General features: G+C 35.4%; 1 protein-coding gene across 3 annotated transcripts in view; it reads right to left on the reverse strand.

Annotated features, from left to right (window-relative positions):
- LOC117406858 (roundabout homolog 1-like) overlaps positions 1–21,639 on the reverse strand; it is a 409,265-nt gene extending 387,626 nt beyond the window's left edge. For all 3 annotated transcript variants that reach the window (XM_059028687.1, XM_059028686.1, XM_059028684.1), the window contains exon 1: positions 21,442–21,639. The gene's annotated coding sequence lies outside the window, so the exon portion shown is untranslated. The remainder of the gene's footprint in view (positions 1–21,441) is intronic.
- Positions 21,640–21,843: the final 204 nt, after the last annotated feature.

The raw sequence follows: 21,843 nt of genomic DNA on the forward strand, positions 1-21,843 counted from the left end.
TACTAGACAAAAGCTGCAAATACGCTCTGGCATGTCTTGCATTGATATGGTGAAAATTCACAATGTTTGTCATGCAGCATGTCACAACAGACGGCATGCTGTAATCTGCAGCGCAGGGTTAGGAACATGCTGCTCACACTGTAAAACATATGAAACACACCTCTTCATTGAACTATATGAAAACTGCCATAGAACAGGAGATAGACAATCACTACAGAGTTATATAGTTTTATTTGAAATGTATAATATCCTACTGCTGGAAGGAGTAGAATAATCATGCCTATTTTCTATGCTGTTGTGACAAGCAGGTTTGAAAGGTAAGCTTGTACCCCCTACCGCAACAACCTTTAAAACCACCATTCATTATGTAAACAAACTGGACTATAAACATTCAGCAAAAGAAGCTATACTTTGGAAAAATGCAGTAAAGTGGACACCAAGGAAATATATTTCAGCGTGAAACTGAATATGACTGCAGGACAATGCTGATTTAATAAAGTGACCAAAACCAATGATTTCCAGCTGTCAGTGGAATAAATGTAACAAAGTTTTTCACTAGTCCTCTAACTTTGCCAATTTTATTTTCCTCCAATAGTTCAAATTACACATTGAATTTAAATAGAGGCCTGCATGCTATATTCAGAATAAAAAGAAAATCAGTTAATTCAGAAGACTGCAGTTTAACATAATAAAGATTTTTATGAGTATGGAGACTCCATATAATGGTTCAGCTGCAGCTGGGAAAATATTTCACTGGCTGAGAAGGCACAGTTAGTTTAACAAGGATTTCTGTTCATCATTTTCTCCACCTATAACAGCCTTCTAACATGGCATCCTCCTTAACAATCACAATATATTAGAGGGCCACAACTGGGACACAAATGGGTAAATCTGAAGCTCACATGCAGATTCACCGTATTGCATTTACAATCAGCTTCTAGGCCGGGACAGACATACGCGGTGCAATGCCGTCGGCTTTCATTTTACCGCCAATATCGCTGTCAATGTTTCTGAATGGTGCTGCATAGACCAAAGCGATATAATACAGCAGTATCGCAAAACGGTACCGTCAGTGAATGAACCAATCACAGCCAAGTGGTGACACGTGCTTAACAGGAAAATTATGAATGACAAACCGTTGTCTACGGAGATGTCCAAGCACCTTTGATCCCTCCTATATTTCTTACAAGGATGCTGAGATGAAGGCAAATATCTGGGAAGCCATAGGAGCAACAATTGGAAAGACAGGTCAGTATTTTATACATCACTCCTGATAAGCATTCTTCCTGTAGCCTATTTGGTAAACGGTAAACATATTTATAGTATCAGATGATACTGTTATCACTTCTTGCCTTTTTTTTATCATTTCTGTAGTTCACTACTATTTTTAATAACTAACTGGATGAGATAGTAAATATATGTATTTTTTATCACTTCAGTGATAGTAGGCTACTTGCTGTCAGCAATGTATTGTAAGTTTCTTAGTCAAGTTGATCACTTATTTCATACACTTGGAAATAGATCACAGAAAACAACTTTGATAAACAAACCAATTTTTTAAAATATGTACGTTATATGAGAGACGGTGGCAGTGTGCCCTGCCCCTGTGCGTATCTTTGTGTTCCATGTTGTCTGTTATATGTGGATATAATGGTGCACGGGATATAAATGGGTCTGTGTAGCATAAGTGATTTAAAATATATAGTTGTATTTAGGCACGGGGATTGCACAATCACTTCACATGCAGATAAAGTATGTAATAGCATGTGAGCACGGGGATTATACAAATTACTTCACGTGTTGGGATTCAAGGGAATAATTAATTAGTAATTGAATCCCGGCACAACTGTATATATAGAGGCATGAAGCACTCACCCGGGGTTGTGTGTTCAAGAGTGGAGAATGGGTGTGGAGAGGAAAGAATTAATAAAAAAAACAAAAGAAATAACAATTGCTAAGCATGCTGGCTTTTAAACCTGCGTGATACTTGTTTGTTCGTCCACTGTTTGTTCAGTGTTAGTCCGTTTTGTTTGTTTATTTATTTTGGCTCAAAGTGCAGTGTGCTGTTTTATTTTCTGTGTATTATTAAAACGCGCAAGCAAGGGCTTTCATTCACCATATCACCTCGCAGTGCTGTGTTTCTTCCGGGTCTGACATCACCGCACAGGTCAGCTTGCCACAGGGACATAACAGCTATGGGCAAAAGTTTAGCATCAGCCTATAGAATTAACAAATGTTGTTTCATAAAGTTGAATGAGACCTGCTGAATAATGTTACGTTAATATCTTGAATTACATACCGCTTTGTAGTTTTTCATATACTTGATAAAAAACAGACAAATTGAAAAATGTGACATTTCGAAATCTAACGGTTTACTTTTATGATATAATTTTGTAGTTTCTTTGATTACATGATGTTAATAATATATCAATTATGTTCATTTTTTTATGATCTCAATCCTAACATTCTAGGTGATGCTAAACTTCTGGCCATATTTGTACATTATATTCAAGGACATAGCATACTGTGTAGTACTGACAACTACCATTACATTTTTCTACAATATTGTGTGCCTGGTTAAGGACGAGCGGTATCGCACTGCAAAAATGCCTTGCTGTGGTGCGCCGCATATGTGTGTCCTGGCCTTAAGAGGAGTGAATGAAGGCTTCCTGAAGTTGCACAATTACATACATTTTTTTTTTTACCATTAGGATTATGATAGGATACATTGAGATGTACATCCTGTTTTCATGAACATTCCAGGCGCAACCGTCTACAACCACCTGAGAAATAGGTTGTATCAGTCCAATTCCACACCTGTACTTTTACAATGGCTTGTGGTTTACTGTATGGATATGGAACTGTGGTTTTCCTGATTGGAATGAAATGAGAACCATTGGTTGTACTCTTTTAACCACATGGAAGGGAAATGTCTGCAGCCAGTCACTTTTTAATACATACTATCATTTTTAATCTTATTACATCTATATTTACATAACTGACAAATAGTACAATATGGTTTATGTAAACTGCTATAAATCAACAATGGTCAACAACAAATAGCAATCATGAGATTCTCTCTCTCTACTCATGGAGAGGTTTGCTTGAAGCAGTGTCTCTTTCAGTGATGGTAAAGCTTTTTAGATATATTTTATTTTATTTCTTATCTTTGCTACAACTACGGACGGTACACTTTAAGTCCAGACATATTCACATATCATCTGTGACGTCACCTACCTCTGTTCAAATTATTCATTTCTTAAAGGCACAGTGCTCCATTCCATGGAACTTCGATCAAACTCAAGGCTAACAAATGTAAACAAACTAGAATACTAATAAAGAACGTATGAATGTTCTAACCACTTTAACGATATTAACTTTGAATTTTAAACATTTGGTTACTCTCGTAAAGTACTTCAACATGTTGGCCTACACAGAAACATTATAAAGCCCAAATTGTCGGCATGTAAGAACAAGCCCATCGTTCCAGTACAAGGGGGCACAAATTTTATTTTGGTTATACCGTGTCAGCATGCCAAGCGGTCCCCTCGAAACATATAAATCTGTGTAGATTACATAATTACATAATACCTAGAATGGTAGCCTAACTGTCATCTCAGAAGCATCAAGATGAAGTTTTTAAATTTGCTTTGGGTTTTGGACAGGCACTGGATAGCATTTCATTCGACTTCTTATTAAATTGGTTTTTGGATGTTCTATTCACCCCAAGTTTTTTTTGTTCTTGTTTGTTTTTTAAAATCAGCATTTTAATGATGATTATATTTTAGTGTACTGTGCATGTACAGTATCTAATGTAGGGAAACATTATGGTTATATAAAGTAATATTTTGCAACTAGGTTTTTGTTGTTTTTTTTCTTCTTCTTCTTCTTCTTTTGTAATTTAATCATAGCCTGTTGTTTAATTCAGCATTTATTCAAATCTGGTTCTGACACATAGCTTTACTAGAAATGCATTGTGTGAATCTACTTATTTTAATATCGTTATAATACATTGGTTTGTGTAGCATTATTTATAATATACATAAAGCTACCAACTTTCCGAAGCCTAAATCCGGGACATGTTGCAAGAATTATTATTATTATTATAATTATTATTAAGTTGCAACAAATGCTGTGGAGCTGTGCTGTGTGCTGAAGTCAACTAATATTTACTCTCTCTAGTTTGTTCCGCATTTTATTCTATATCTGAGCTCCGACATAAAATACATTATGAAAATAAAAATATTCAAGATGCATTTCACTTTTGGAATTTCGTCATGCTGCCTCGCGGTAATTAAGCAACAAAAGAAAACTGTCCTGGGAAAATCAGGATGGTTGGTAGCTTTAAATATACAATATCTTGTATGCCAACATTTTCCAATCATATCATTCCTAGTGGCTGCTTTCAGAAAATATAGTTTTTTGGGGGGTATTTATATTCCAATTCAACCTGGAATTAATCAAAACCACAAAAAAGCTGTCAGTCAGAGCAAACAGAGTGCTTTAAGGGTTAAACAGTCCTATGGAATGCTGGCTTTTTTTCTTTCTTTCATAATTTTTCTTTTGTATAAAACTACCGGTATTTGACAACTGTTTTTTCTTCTAAAATAACCATTCTTAATCCCACAGGTAATTTTACCAGAGCAAATCAAATGACAAAGTGCTACACATCACACTTTGTCCGGCCCTTCTGAAAGAGCTTGTGCAGCATATTTGCAATTTTAAACACCAGACAGAAAACCGTCTTAAAAACCATTAAAACATTTAGTATGAAAAATTCCCCAATTATAGTGTGGCATCCCTACAGTGTTTCAAGCTGTTTTATGACATTTTTTACTTTGTAAATTATGCACCACTTATACACAGAGAAATGTATTTTTTTTCCGGTGACCAAAGCAAAATATGGTATTACAAGCTATAATTCAGAACACCTGTTTACTTAACACTTAAGCAGCAGCTTTAATCTAATGTAATGATCAATTTGCAACAGAGCCAGATAGCACTCGTAGGCTGCATTCACACTGGGTCCGTTTCTAATGGACGTGTCTGGTTCATTTAGTTTGAAGCAACGTATCAGTGTGTTTGCTGTTCACACGTATCTGCAAGCAAAGGGACCGAATTTGTTTGGATGCAAACTAAAGTTTGTTTTTTTGGTTCTTTTCCATTTTTTTTCAGGACTGTCCGTTTGTGTTCACAATTAAGTTTTCAAATGAACTTGGTTCGTTTATATGATGTGTGAACCAGATGTTTACAATATCCTGCAAGGCATATTGAAAGATGGCAGCTATTGATGAATTGCTCCAGTTTTTAATATAGCATGTTTTAGATTCTTACATATTGCTGTGGAAGAAAGCACTGGGGGAGCACTTTGCTAATTTAATTCATAGACGAAGTGAATGCCTACAGTAGAAGAATAATGCAGTTTACACAATTCTACACAATTCTACTGTCGGCATTAAACAAAGTAATTTAAGAAAATACTGAATATATTTTACTATTTATGAGTTTTGTCCTGTTCGGCCTAGATTTTGTTGCCTGACCAAATTTCTGTCAGAGCTTCAGTTTCTCCCACTGTCCAGATTTCCACAGTAGCAACTCTGAAGCTGTTAAAATAACAGTATATAATAACACAATAATAGTTTAGAAATTGAACATTGGGGAGAATCTATTGCAGATGATAACAACTCATTATTTTCTTTATATTCTTTTAAATAGATCAGCTATTGTCATTTAAACATATGGTATATACTCCTAATCAGAATGATTAAACAAATAATCCCTATAAGTGTTTATTTTATAACACAACCTAATTACTCTGCTATTAACTTGTAGAGCCCAGCGATGCAGTTTTATATATACTGTATATATATAATGTTACTTTTTACGACCGGGACAACAAATTAAGGCTGAAGCGTGATAATCCCATTTTTCACAGGATAACTGGTAACCCTAATGTAGTTCCCAAAGACATTTTTTTTTTTTTTGCTCTACTTGTTTTTTCAGAATATGAACTCAACTACGTGCAAAATGTTTACTTCCTGGTCAGGTTACCTTGTATAGTTTGTTTCCTGTGTGCAAAAGGACCAAGTCCAGTAGTTGTTCACATAGAGGTTTAACAAGCAAACCAGAATCGGTGCGTTTGCCAAACGGGCCGAGACCACCTCTTTATGTGGACGCGGTACAGTTAGTTTCCCAAGCGGACTTTGTTGTTCATACTTCACACCAAACGTACCGAACCGTACCGAGTGCGGACCAAACCCTCTAAATGGACACAGTGTGAAAACACCTTTAATTACATAAACAATCAGCAATTATATTAATGGTTCCAGAATAATATTTTTCATATAGGTTACTATACTAAATTTGTTTGCTAAATGAAATCGAATGGAAAGTAGATCCATCCATTTAGAATGTTTTTGGTGCAACTCTTTGTATAAGGTTTTGTATAAGAAAAATTCTCTACTATTATAAAAACATTCCCAAGTAGGACCACATTTCAGATACCTTATACACATATACATAAGGTGACCAGATGTCCTGTTTTGGATGGGACAGTCCCACTTTTAATAGTTTAAAACAATTACAAAAAAATAATCACATCCTGGTTAATACTATCTGTTGCATACATGTGACAGTGTGTGGCAAAGTGGTTAACAGTGTGCAGGTGCAGGTGATCAATGAACAGACAGACAATTATAATCCAGGTGCAAAATTTGTTTAATGATGTTTTTGTGTCCAGTGCCTGACTGCAAAACAAACAGTAAACAATAAATGAAGTTAAGTAATACTGCAGTGTGTATTACTTAATTTGTAATCCCCAGGTTTGTCCCGAAATAATACTGCCATTTTTATTATACACCCACACAAAACACAAAACACATACGCAAGTTTGTTAGTGCGTGAATTAGTGCTAGTGGTGCAAATACAGTTATTTGTGATAAAAGTGCAGTGCTGTTCCGGGTTTGTGCTGGCCTCTGGCGACAGAATGTGTTAGCTGTCTAATGATAACAAGCAACAATTAGACAAAACAAACAAACACTCACGTTATGGATACACAAAACATCAACCAAAACGAAGGACCAGATTACACCGCTTCAACCCCTACTTATACCGTCACTCCCCTTGGTAAATGATTGCAGCCGTTCCTCCAATCCGCGGCTGCCACATCATTTCCCTTCCGGGTCGATGAGTTAGTGTACCGAAGCTCCGCCCCTTTTCTAATTGACCAACTTCCTTTTAACCCTAGAAACAAAGTGTCAGGCCAAGCAGTCCAGGATACTCTGTTCCTGTTACTTAGCACCCTCACAGGTCGGGAGGGAGATTTACCACCAAGAATCATTGTCTTTCTGTCACATAGCTCTATAAGGTATTTTATAAGTATTTTACTTTATCACAGCTATTAGTTTAGTAAAAGAAAAAAAAAAACATATTGATAAAAACATATGTTTTTCATTCAGCAAAAGAGGCAAACGTCACGGCTCAAATTACTGAGGGGCAGGGGGTGGGGTTGATCCCTTTAAGTTTCTCCAAATAGTTTTATTTCCAAATTTCCTTTTTAACATGTTTTAAGCCAACAGGTATCACTTAAAACAGAAAGGAACCTGTTAAAAACTTAATTGTATGATGACATTTCCATCTATGTAGTTTTTCAGTACCAATCAATGATAATGAGAAAGCATCTCCTGACAATCTGAAAATGTCTGTGCACATTTTACATAAGCTAGTGCTAATGCTTATATTAAGGAAGATTTAATATTATTCCTTTCGTAAATAAAGAAGTGACAACATTTGATCCGAAAAGGGAATAGGATTTCATATTATTACATCTTGATCCATGTCTCAACCTATACTGTTGACTCAAAAAATAAACTCCAGCCAAGATCAGCAAAGAAATTAGCCTTCGTAAAATGTGTAGTTATCTAATTTAGATTGTCAGAAGATGCTTTCTCATGCTCATTGATTGGTACCGAAAAAATGGAATAGGCAGGAAATTTCATCATGCAATTAACAAGTTTAACAGGTTCCTTTCCATTTAAAGTGATGCCCATCAGCTTACAGCATGTTAAAGGGGGGATTTGGAAATACAGCTATTCTGAGAAACAAAGGGTTTGCCTACATGCCTACTATTTACCAGACTTAATACTTCAGAAGTAAATTCCTGTTTCTGCAATCAGGGTAGCTTCTAAACAAACCTCAGAAAAGCTGATTAGTGGGCTTCATTTATTGCACACAAAAGATAGGATATTTAACACATTTCATCACCTTTAATAGTAATAGTTTAATAGTAGAAAGTGGCTGAAAAAATGATTTGTATCTATTAATCACAGCATACTAATGATCCAAGCAGAAACTGCAATAGAAAAAATATACAAAACAAATACCACAAATACCAGTATTAGGTAAGAAATTAAATATTTTGAAGAAAACTGATTCTATGAAGTAACAATATCATAAATAGAAATACTGTGATACGTAATGTTTTCATCCAGGAAGTGCCTGGTTTGCAGATTGGACGCTGGAGGATAGAGATAGAGAGAGATGGAAAGTGGAAATCAAAGATTTGCAGCAGTAATCAGCAATGAAATAGAATCTCAGAATTTGATATTATTGAATTGCTACTGTGTAATGTAATAACTATACTTGTGTAGAAATGCCATTTCAAAGACAATAAGATCATTTATTCACAATAAAACATTTTTGAAGGTGAAAGATTCCATTCTGAATATCACCATTGCATTCTGCAATATGATATTAGATCAAACATTGCCAAATGCAGCAATCCTAGTGTATTCATAACTACACTGTATGTATTGTCCATCTCAGTTGACAGGGAAGGAGGGTTCTGAACATAAATGATCACTCAAATGCTGCAAATCCATAATTGTTTGTGAGTAATTTATTATGTGATTGTTGTGTTCGGAAAAAAAAAAAACCCTCAAACATTTGGTAATATTAATTATCATGTACATTATATTGTTTGTAATACGTTATCGTACACAATATATTAGTATTACGAATATGGATCTTTTATGCTTATGTTTTAAGGTATATAGTGCATTTAAACAAAATATATACTGTCTAGTATCTTGGCTTTAAATATTTAAAAGAGGTACAATTTAATTCAGACTCCCCGAATGGATTCCTCATTGGAGATGGCACTGTCAATCATGGTACTGCATCCGGAGTTTAGCTTCACAGATTGAATTAAGGTCGGAAGCATTTAAAAAAAAAAATAATAATAATAAGTCGCAAAAAATGAAATGGATAAAGTCAGGATCCACAAGAACCACAAGACGTGTGACCTAAGGAATTCAAATTAAATTACTCATAGAAAATTATTAAACTGACAAATACCCACTAGCAGCAGTGTGGAGTAGTGGTTAGGGCTCTGGACTCTTGACCGGAGGGTTGTGGGTTCAATCCCCAGTGGGGGACACTGCTGTTGTACCCTTGAGCAAGGTACGTTACCTAGATTGCTCCAGTAAAAACCCAACTGTATAAATGGGTAATTGTATGTAAAATAATGTGATATCTGTATAATGTGAAATAATGTATAATATGATATCTTGTAACAATTGTAAGTCGCCCTGGATAAGGGAGTCTGCTAAGAAATAAATAATAATAAATAATAATAACTTACTCTTGGTGGTGGAGCCTGACTGCACATGCGTAACTTATCAGTTATCAAATAAGAAACCGCGCATATGCGGAGAAAAATGTAAATAACTTGCTAAATACTTCAATTTTTTAGGTTCCAAAAAAAAGTCACTCTAAGTACTATCCACCTGCCTGATATGGTGTTTCTGTAACTTAAAAACTACCGCACGGATTTTCACAAAACTTGCACAAAAAAATGGATCCGTCACACAGACACAGAGCGTACGAAATACCGTCCCGATCTGTTTTGAAATGGCAGATAAAACATACCCCTCAAAATAGAGTTTAAATGAGTTTAAACAAGGCGCTGCCAGCCGCTCTTACCTGTAACGGCGATCTTCTAGGTAATTCTTTTTTAGGTATTGCCAAAATGAGAGCTCAAAACCAGAATATGAATATTATGTCAACCTTTCAAGGGATGTCAATTAAAAAAAACATTTTTCTTTCATTCTGCCTTTCTCCAAATTTCAAATACAAAAACGGTATTAATAGGGGGGCTCCCGAGTGGCGCATCCAGTAAAGGCGCTCCACGCGGAGTGCAGGATGTGCCCTATAGCCTGGAGATCGCAAGTTCGAATCCAGGCTATATCACACCCAACCGTGACCGAGAGTTCCTAGGGGGCGGCGCACAATTGGCCGAGAGCTGCCCGGGTAGGGAGGGCTTAGGTCGGCAGGGGAATCCACGGCTCACCGCGCATCAGCGACCCCTGTGGCCGATAGGGCGCCTGTGGTTCTGCAGTGGAGCTGCCAGATCTGTGTTGTCCTCTGGCACTATAGGTCGGGTGGCATCACTGTGGATCTGCAGTGAAAAAAATGATGGCTTAGCAGGAGCACGTTTCGGAGGGCGCGTGCTCCAGCTGCCGTTTCCCAAGTCGGCGGGGGGGTTGCAAGCGGTGAGCCGAGGATACAGATAATAATTGGCCATACTAAATTGGGGAGAAAACGGGGGTTAAAAAAAAAATTGGCGAGGACTAAATTATTTAAAAAAAACAAAACGGTATTAATACTATCCCTTCTGGTTTAGAAGACACCAGTCGTCCATTCATTCATTGAGTAGAGGTTCACTTTATTCCTCTTTATAGTGCTATCTCAATTACATGTTGAAATGTTTGTATGTGGAATGTCAAATATTAAAAGGTTACTTTGTGGTAAATATCTACTGCAGCAATGGCTTGTATTGTTGTTGTTGACCTTTTACTACAATTTACACAGTTTAGAAATATACAAATGTTTTTCGAGTAAAAATATTTTTTAAGACATTGAAAACGATTTCTATGTAAAAGTGTTTGGAAAGCATCATAAAGGAATTCCTGCAAAATTTTGTTTTAGTTTAATGATATTTATATAATACAAAACCATACAGCAACGCTTATTAATTTTAATCTGTATTCTGTCATTTCAGCTCTCTAGTTATTTTAATAAATTAGGGACTTTTTAAAAGGAAAATAATCATAAGCCCTAGAGGTGAAAAAAAAACTAACCCTTTCTTCTTAAGTAATAGATGGCGATGCTGCATTCATCTCCAGCAATTGGCAGTAATAACATTTCCTGTTTGAAGTGATATGGTGTCACTCACAGAGTCACTCACCATTCACAGTCTATTATCTTTGATGCATACTGATGAGACACAGCTGTGCACCCTGTGGTCAAAATGTCAGACAGGTTTTCAATATGATTGAAATTATAAGACTCAGCATAACAGAAATACAAAATGCACTGTGATAATAGGTTTGATAGACTTTCTATTTATTTATTTATTTATTTACAAACTCACATTACACAATTATTCACACGTTACAATGAATGCTAATATTTAATACAGTATGTATGAAGTACATTATATTGTATAATTATGGTGGACAACTGTTTTGTATTCATCTTTGGTGGTAAGTTGTGCTGCCAGAGGGAACCGTTGATTTTATTAAATGGTAGGATTAGTTGGGTGGAGGGGAAAGAAGAGCTTGAAACTCCAAAAAAGAATTATTTTCTTCGGTACCTGCACTTCAATACTGAAAGAATATATACCCAAACTGTTATCCTCAGTGGGATATTTACATCTAAAAACAAACTTCATATAACAACAGGAACTTAAAACGCCAGAATCCTTCTTATAGTTAGATTCAGAATCAACGTCTGTTTGTAATGTATACATCCAATAAGAATATGTTTATGCTTTTCTGTTCCTTTTTAGTTTGAAATATGGAGGGATGCTTCAAATTACAGCAATTTCATCTCTGCCAAAACCCCTCTTCTTGCTATCACTGATTGGTTAGATAAATCATAATTGAGCTTTCTCACTTGCTCAGACACCTGCTTTTCATTTTAATATTCAATAATGCAAATAAAAACTAAAAACAGTTTTAGAATAAATTGTTTTAGGAATAATTATTCTCTCACTTGTCAAACCAAGTACCCCTTTGGCCATGTATAGGAGGCTGTGTGGTCCAGTGGTTAAAGAAAAGGGGCTTGTAACCAGGAGACCCCCGGTTCAAATCTCACCTCAGCCACTGACTCATTGTGTGATCCTGAGCAAGTCACTTAACCTCCTTGTGCTCCATCTTTCGGGTGAGATGTAGTTGTAAGTGACTCTGCAGCTGATGCATAGTTCACACACCCTAGTCTCTGTAAGTTGCCTTGGATAAAGGTGTCTGCTAAATAAAAAAATAATAATGCTTAACCATAGTTTTGGTGTCCCTGTCCCAATACAGTACATAAAACACTAAACTTATAAACCTAAATATATAACCGTCACTTGCATAGTGTGAGCTTATTTAAAATGGAGAAGTAACAAACCAAACAAAAATAAAAATAAATAAAAACCAATGACGTATCAAGAAACTAAACATCAAAGCCAAAGTAAGTGCTGTTCATTGTATGCCCCATACTTGACTAATTGAGTTTCCATTGAAAAGATGTCACTTAAACAGACAGATTTGTGATGAGACCTGGGCCATGCCATAAATGACCTACCATTAGAGCAATGGGTAATGTCCATGTCAGAACTGAGTAATGAACTGTATTGTACCTCCAAGCAATTTGCTCAATGGGAGTTGAAACAGTGTAAGTGGACAACTAGGGTCGTGCCTCAGGTGTTGTGTTCATTTCTTTTCTTGGCACACATTACTTGAAGGCATTTGGTAAGCCACATGCTGCAGAACGGGGAATCTTGTAGAAAAAGGTTTTTGTAGTTAAACTCTTTGGACCGATTCACAAACTGCTAGTACCATCTCTGACTTAATATCAGTGCTAATATCCTTCTTCAGCAAATGATCTAACCCACAAAGGTCAGTGTGTGCGCTTGAATTAGTGCTACACACACATTTTCTTAATAGCGCTTTGTAAACGCATTTGGGGTGTTCCCATGTTTATTATATAATCTGTGAAATCCACAAAGGTGTAAGACACTTGTTGGCACCTTCTCAATGGAGCGTTATTAAAACCAGGAGAGGTCCGCTTTTAAAAAAAGGGTTATTAACCCCATTCGTATACACAGGAGTAGTAGGATGTCTGCCTTTTTTCACTTTCCTCAGAGTTTTTGTTTGACAAAAGATGCCTATCCTTGATTGGCGTGTTTTGTTCCTTAATTTTCAAATATAATTTCATAGTTATTAATCTGTTCAACACACCAATCCTATACTAATGAATGTCAGCTTCTCAACTTTGAATTGCATAACAAAGAAGAAAATATATGTAACTCAACCGTTATTAAGTGTTAAGTTTGGTATAAAACACAATTAATTGGTTTACATGGTAGCAGTTATAAAATTATACTTTTTATAAAGTACTTATGGGAAAGGTTTACTACTTTGTGTTATATTTTAATTCCATATAAAGTGACCTGCCTGAATATAATTTAAAAGTTGTTGAACACCACCATATTCATGTGTGGCACGGCAGCGTCACAGCCCAGATGGTATTGACAGGGAGAGAGACGCAGACACAGAAAGCTGCAAGTTAAATGCACTAATGCGCTCTTTATTCACAAAAATAACATGGACAAAACACACTTCAGAAAACAAACTGCACATGGGCACAAGGGCACGAAACAAAACGTTTTACAAAAACTCACGAATGTAAACGAGAGCACAGCACGGACCACAAACACGGACCTCCGCCTCCACCTCTAGCACCAACATTAATTCTACTAATTCTAAACTATCACCCGTGAACACCTATTTTATACACCTGTGGCTGGAGCCTAATTAATCCTTTACTCATTTATTCAATCATTTGACAGGGAGAAATTTAACCCCCTCCCTACCAATCCAATATTCCCCCCCACACACACATACACTCAATTCAGCAGGATTTTCCACAGAATCCCTATAATTCATTGATACAGTACATCTCACAGCATCCCTATCAATTCTGCTATCACATAGAAAACTTGTGTGATAACATGTATATGGGATTCACCATAATCATTCTTATCAAAAAATGCCTCCCTTCTATATTACTGGAGAGATGTGTTATATAGATATGTAATAACTACACATTTATATTCAGGTTCACCAAAGCAACATATTTTGCAAGCAAAACTTGATCTGCATAAATAAATTGAAAAGATTAATAAAATTGCTAATTCTCGCCAAAAATTTAAGTTTTATCTATATCGTTGCTGTTTTGAGCAAAGGGTATTATTTACATTAAACTTTATGTATTACTGACCTTTTCTTTTTTGGTCATTTATAGATGATCCCTTACTCCTGCAAATGATGCTTGGCATTTGCAGACACCCCCTTGACAGGCAGCAAAGTACCCTCCCTGAAAAATCCTAGCAAAATCACTGATCCATACTGTAACCAATTACCTGACTAATTATACCATTCACTACCTACTTAAGTGTTCTTATTGCACCCAGACTTCATTAAAAAACATATATCCTCCTCTTTCAGAAACTAGAATATGATTAAGGAAACTTCCTTTTAATAAGTCCTTATAATTACTGTTGTAACATAATTAAAAACAGGACATTTTCCTTAAGTGTATGGTACACCTCACTTAATGCATTGAAAACACCAATAACATCACATTCAGTCAATCCACAAGTTGTCTGTTGCATCTATGCAGCAACAGCTCAATTTCTATTGCATCACATACATGGGGGTGATGTTGAACCCAGTACTGGGCTATAATACTACGCTTCATGATCCACATTGCAGAATCATAACAAAACCTGAATTAAATAAAAAGCACCATGAAACGCATACAGTTACTAACATTTATAATGGCAGTCCTCACATAATCCATAATCTTAATGTTGACTGAAGTTGTAAAGCATAAAGTACTTCTGTTCCAGGAACATTTTAGAACCCTTGCTGCACAGATGCAACAGAAGACATGAGAATCAGGTGTCTTGTTGTGGAGAGGAGTTAATGTGGAATGAAAATTAAATGATTTGACACAAAGTTAGCTTAAATTGCTAAGGGAGGGATCTCTAGCAGTATAATGGAATACAACTATCACCCGTATTTAAAAAAAATGTGAACAAACAAGTGAAATATAACACAGTTTAAGAAATAAAGCATTTTTCCAACAAACCACCACCAATATGAGACCAAAATGTACCCGTATTTATGCTATACAATCTATTATCCTGTATATAATGTCTTGCTAATTGTTGCAAGTGTTTAAATTTAAGCAGTGATTGATTATTTATATCTTGAGAATATTTAATAATCTATTAAAAAGATGGAGAAATAGCAAATAGCAAGGCAAATAACTTGTGTGTGTTAGGTGTAGACAATGTAATAGATAAACTGCTTGGGTATGTGGAAATTGGTAGATGCACTGTATTTTGGGACATGTTTCAGGAACCAGAGTTAAGTATGGACGACAAGTGTTCCCCATACCACTGGCTGTGAACCTCCTACCCAGAGAACTTCCAAATTACAAAGCAACACAGACTACTTCCACACATGTCTTCAAATAAAAGACCATATACTGTAATTTCAGTTAATATCCTTTTAAATACCAACCTGTTAGTTGGATTTGTTTTGTTATTTTACAGCCGTTTTCTGCCCTAAAATCACTCATAACAGATTAAATCTACTACTGTTTTCTTAGTTTTCTTACAGTTAAATTCCATTTAGATGATAAGCTGTAATTTGTAATCGAGGGTGAACTATCCCTTAGTATAATAAAGCAACAACAGATATGACTGAGTGTTCACTCTGTGCAAAGAACACATCGTTCTTCACAGACAACCAGAGGCATTTTCTGAAGCAATAATATCAAAATCATTCTCTCTATCTGGTAATCCTGTTTTTTTCAAAACCCATCTTCAGGCATTTTAGAACATTGTATTCCCATAAGCAATGAGGTGGTTCTGCACGTAAAGAACAACCTTTTAAAATGTATTTATAAGGAAGCTGGTAAATCTAAAAGGTACAGCCTATCACATCATACAAATATGTATGTAAGCCAAAATACTTGCAATCGGCATAATCAATACACTAATAAAATCACCAAGCTTGACAGACTATATTTTTCCACCTCAGTAAAACCTTTCACAAAATCACTAAAGCATGTGACCTTAACTCAATACTTTCAATGCTGAGATTTCAATTACTTCTGTTTGTGCACAAAGCTTTACAAGGTATGCAATCAAACACAAATCTTCAGATTTTGAAAGAATAATTTGAACATGCCTCAGGATGAAATGAAAAAATAAACCAACCTAGCAGACTAATTTCACTATGAGTATATTGTGAGATACGTTATGATGTTTAATTCAATCTGAGGGAAAGGTCTTCCTGTTGATATAAAGTAAAAGGTCAAGTGGGGATTGTTAACTTCTGAGAAGGATAGCCAGTATAGTTCATTGGCTTTCAGGACAGGAAGTTACAAAGTGTGAAATGTTAGTAATTTCTTGAAGTTCTTCCATGTTTTCTAACCTTGCTACAACTAAACAGTTGAAATATAAATGATGGCAAACCATTTATAAAAAAAACTATATACAAAAAATATATTTTTACCAAAATGTTGAAGCTTAGTAATTTGGAAAAATAGTTTTTCATTTGATAAAATTCTTATAACTCACGTTCATATTTCAAAGACTTTTATAAACCGACACAAAACTACATTTCACACAGTAAATAACAATGTACTTTTTACTATCGTCCAATTTATATTAAATCCAATGAGGACGCAACAAAGAAGAAAAAAAAAACATATCACATTACAGGTCTGATTATACAAAATATAGATTCAATGTTTGAATGTCAAACATATATTTAGTTTGAAACCCATTTAGTTGTCATAATAAATAAATAAACAAATGACACACAGTACAACTCAATTGTCTACAACCCTGCAGAAAAATGACCTGGAAGAAATGTTAAATTTTAGCATAGCTTGAGATTTGTAGTTCAAGGTAGCCACAAAGGTACACTGAAAACAGAAGCCTAGATATTACAGTTGTAGGCTATGACATCCACAACCAATATGTTAGCCCTCCCTGCAGGTTGTGTGTCCACATAAGTGACACACTCCCCCATATGCTACATTAGCTGGATATACCACTGCATACAACATGGAACACTTGAGACATTTACACTGTGGGTATGCAGGAGCTTTGATTCATCTGCAAAGTAGTACAGACACAAACCAGAAACTGAGGTACTTATACAGATTAAAGTAGTCAGTTACGAACATAAAAAAATAACCACTTAGGATATTTTGATATCAGATATCAAAATTAAAGCAAGCCATGTATGTATTGATGTTTAGCTCCAGGAGAAATGTTTGAGAATAGCATCTTAAACAAGTATGTTAGTGTGGCATACTTCCTCCCCAAACTACAGCTTTCAGTGACATGAAAAAGTAGATGACCAAGGCCTACATCCATTATTAGAACAAATGTAAGTAGCCTAGATCACCTTAACGTGCATCCACTATTTCAACACAGATTTGACGTGCAGGCAGATGCCTCCATATACCCCCAGATTATGATTACACTCAACTTCTGAAAAAGAATGTCCTTAGCAAATTTTTGTATAAACAGTTCTCTATATATATATATATTTATGAACATGTAGCCACCTCCACTCCACATATGCAGCAGGTGATAACAGCCATCTGTCTTAAGAAGTCACAGATATTTAGTCCCATTGGTGACAATGCATGTTTCTCTGTATATCTGATTTGAAGGCACAATTTAAAAAAAAAAAAAAAAAACATCAACTCATGAACTATTAACCCTCCTATTATGGGTTTCCATTTACCTTCAATTACTTTTCCTAAGTTGGGGTCATACACACTTATAAAAAGAAAATCAGAAGCTTTTTAGAACTGTTCTTGTATACAAACATAATGGCTGGATTAAATGTGATCCAGTGTAGCTTTGTATGCAAGAAAGCAAAATGTGTTCACTTGATCTTTTATATGTAACATGGGCAGCATCTCCATGTATGAATCAAGGTAAGCCATCAAATGTCAATGTCATCAAAATGGTTTCTGGGCCTACTACATATGCTGTTACTCACATTCATGATATAGCATCAGAATTTGATCTTTGCATACCATCAGCAATCAAAACAATTAGAATAGAAATGACCAACTGGAAGGCAGGCATGTACTGCACTTGGTGCAAAGTGGAAATAACTTGATCATGTTGATATGCATGCATACATTGGGTTACTTTTGTTAGATGGAGTGTACAGATCCAAAGGGGAAGCAACTGTTAGTTTGTGGAATACAGGGACTGGTAGTTGCTCTATTGTCAGCCACTATGTCACTGAAAACATTTCACATCATTCTGTCCTGCATTTACAAAGGAACTTGAGAGTACATACCGTTCATCCTGGACAGAAATGTTCTTCAAATAACAAATAACTAAAAAATATGTTTTGTTTTGTCACAAATACTGTATATATAACACTTTGGGTCAATTGCAACATACCACTTAAACCGGTTTAAACCTCAGAACGGGTCTTAAAAAAGGCCAGTATATGAGCGTAATTGCAACTTATCAATTTAGACCACAAGGTGTCAAAAAGTTTTTTCAACTTCAACGTACCAGCAATGGCTTAATTTAAGCCCATTTTGCGGTCTCTTTTCTAACTTTGAAGGCCAGGAAAGTATAACCATCAGAAAGATACTTACCAATATACAAATATATTACAACTTCAGGTAAGATGTTCATAAAACATATTCATATGCCATTTTTATTTAATATAAAAAATGTGGTTTATTTAACAAAATAAGTACAATTCTATAGGGCTAAAACATCCTGATATAATTGATTTTTTTTTTTATCAATTCACATTTTTTACATTTTTGTACATACTTTTATTATAATAACTGGGAATTATCAATATATGTGTAATATCGATAACTGAGCAGGGCTCTATTTAGATAACATATTATCAAATATGTTCCGTGCAGTGTAGTTAACTCTATTTAGGACTATTTGGTTTGTTAGAATTATTTGCCTAATTTATTTAATCATTTACTACAACTTTTGATGAAAATATGATAGGCCTACTCAGGGCTGACGTAACCATATAGGCAGAACTGGCGGCCGCCTAGGGCGGCAAATTGAAGTGGGCGGCAAAAACAGTACATAATTACATGTTATACTTCACATTTCTTTAGTCGCAAAATGTTCAACAATTTAGATCACTGTTTCTTGTTCTGCAAAACTTATTGCTGATGTTACGGAACCATATCATGATCAGTGGTGTAGTCTAAATCTGGAAGTACGGGAACACTGGGGGGGTTCGCTGTTATTTTATTTAGTACAGTAATTAAAAGCAGCAAATTTGGAATCCCATCTGGTCTCCCTGTCTTGTTTCACTTCCAATGCAGCGGTTCATTACTATATACATATATAGTATATATATATATATATATATATATATATATATATATATATATATATATATATATATATATATATATATATATATATATATAACATTTAAAAAAAGAGTGAAAATGGAGGGCAGCAAAATTTCATTGCCTAGGACGGCAAAATTCCTTGTGCCGGCCCTGGGCCTACTGCATTTAACACTTGCTGAAACAACATATTCTTCAAAAGACTTCAGCACCACAGCCTATGGACAGCATCCATGTGGTGTCTACTCTCTAGACAGCCCTTTGAAAGAATACAATAGGAGACTATCTCAGTTGAAAGGTCTGATCCATGCAGCATGTCGCATACTAAAATATACAGCTGCTGTGCTTGATATACCACAAGTGTAACGACAAGTGTTATTTTCTATGTTTATTGTTATCACACTAAGTAAACACCAGCTATTTAGTGCAATCACTTACTGTAAATTTTAACCTGATCCAAAACTACTGTATGGCCAAGTATTGTTCTGTATTTCCACCCACCACATCATAAAATGATCATTACCTTTCATAAACATCGATGTATATTATTTCATATCGTACTGCACACAACTATGATTCATAGGAAAAATAGTTTTTATCTGTGCTTTAATTGTAACCCATTTACAAACATAACAACTTTTAATACGCAGCATACCTTACGACGCAGTAAATCATACTAGTTTGCTTGAATCAAGTATATTTCTGTTTATACAACATATCAGTATGAATTCGAACTGTATATATACTGCAGGTTTAGTTCTAAAAACAATTAATCCCTATTAATTACTTTACAATATTTTAGACCGATTCGAAAATGTAATAGTACCTTGCAGAACTGAAAAAATAATATTGGTCAGTTCCTGACATTAGACTAACCATATTGATACCGAATCTTCCCAGAGCCCCTGTGGTATGTGTAGATCATAGTTCTGTAACATATACAGGCAAGATAAAATGATGCAACCCACCCCACTCCCTATTAATTAAAAAAGGGGGAAAAAAAGAAAAAAAAATCGCCTTTGGGTGTTTTGCACACTGTGGTTGGCATGTACGCCAGACCTTCAATGGCTAAAAAAAAGTAGCTACATTTGCCTCATTAAACAACGCTTATTTTAATAAAGAGCAAGCAATATTTTGCTTGCACATCTGCAATTGTGCGGAGTAGACCTCAATAGATGAGATGGATAGGGTTTCCAGTGTGTAACTACACCACAGGCAGACTGGGTCCAGCCTCTATCGGGAGGAATGAGATGATCCCAAATGAGTTATTCTTCATAAATAATGCAAAACTTCTGGTTCACCGCAACATTTGACAGCAAATGCTACCAACAAATGATTTACAAACGAGACTACACAACACCAAATAACACATTTCGTCTGGCAAAAAAGCAAGCAGAACTTAAAACAACGCATTATTTAAAGAAATAAATACTGACTGACAGAAAACACATATATTTTAAGTGCTCACATTCACGACAAAGGTCATACTGAAGAGTTATGGCAAGCGTCGGCGTCTTTATTGAACTTCACATAAATTAATTTTGACTCGTTTCAAAACGTAGAACTACACTTGTCTTCTGTGGTGCATTATAATTCCCTTTTTCCATAGTCGGTTCCTCGTATATAATAGAAAATGACTGTACACAGGTTTTAAGAAAAAAAAATGTTGAAGTTCAGTAACTGGATTGTCTGTCGTCTTAATAAGAAAATGTAACTACTTAATAAGAAAATGGAACTACTTGCGCAAGTGAGCATCTCAGACCAGGGCTCGACTTAATTCACTCTTGACCGAATGCCGCTTCCAGGTACGCTAACACATTTCAATGTGTCTGCTTTACTCAGAATCAAACTTCACAAACCCACACATACAGACAATTTAAATAAACAGTTGTCTTAAACATGTTCAAGATTTTAAATAAAACTTCAGATTTTAAGTAAACTTACCCACTGCCCTGAATGTATTTAGAAAGAGGATGTCAGTTCCATGACCAGATCTATACAACTTTCCTGTATCGTATAATTCTGGGTGAAAACAAAACAGATTTGAGAGTTTTAGCTCTGTTGGCAAAATACGCAAAGATGAATGTTCGTCCTTCAATATCTGGGTCCTGGTAAAAACCTAATCCGTCTGATGCGAATCCTTAACCGTTATCTGTATTTCTATTAATGCGCAAGGCAAGCAGCATCGCATACAAATAATTCCTTGTGCTCTTGCAGCTACCTCCAGGTTTCCTCTGGGTCCTAATGCTTTTCAAATGGCTTACTACTGCATAAATCCCTTGGGGTGTTCTGGACTGCCAATTTAGAGAAGACTGCTTTGATTCACTAATCAAACTATATAATGAA

Source organism: Acipenser ruthenus, chromosome 8 (genome assembly GCF_902713425.1).
Source record: "Acipenser ruthenus chromosome 8, fAciRut3.2 maternal haplotype, whole genome shotgun sequence".
Classification (NCBI taxonomy): domain Eukaryota; kingdom Metazoa; phylum Chordata; class Actinopteri; order Acipenseriformes; family Acipenseridae; genus Acipenser; species Acipenser ruthenus.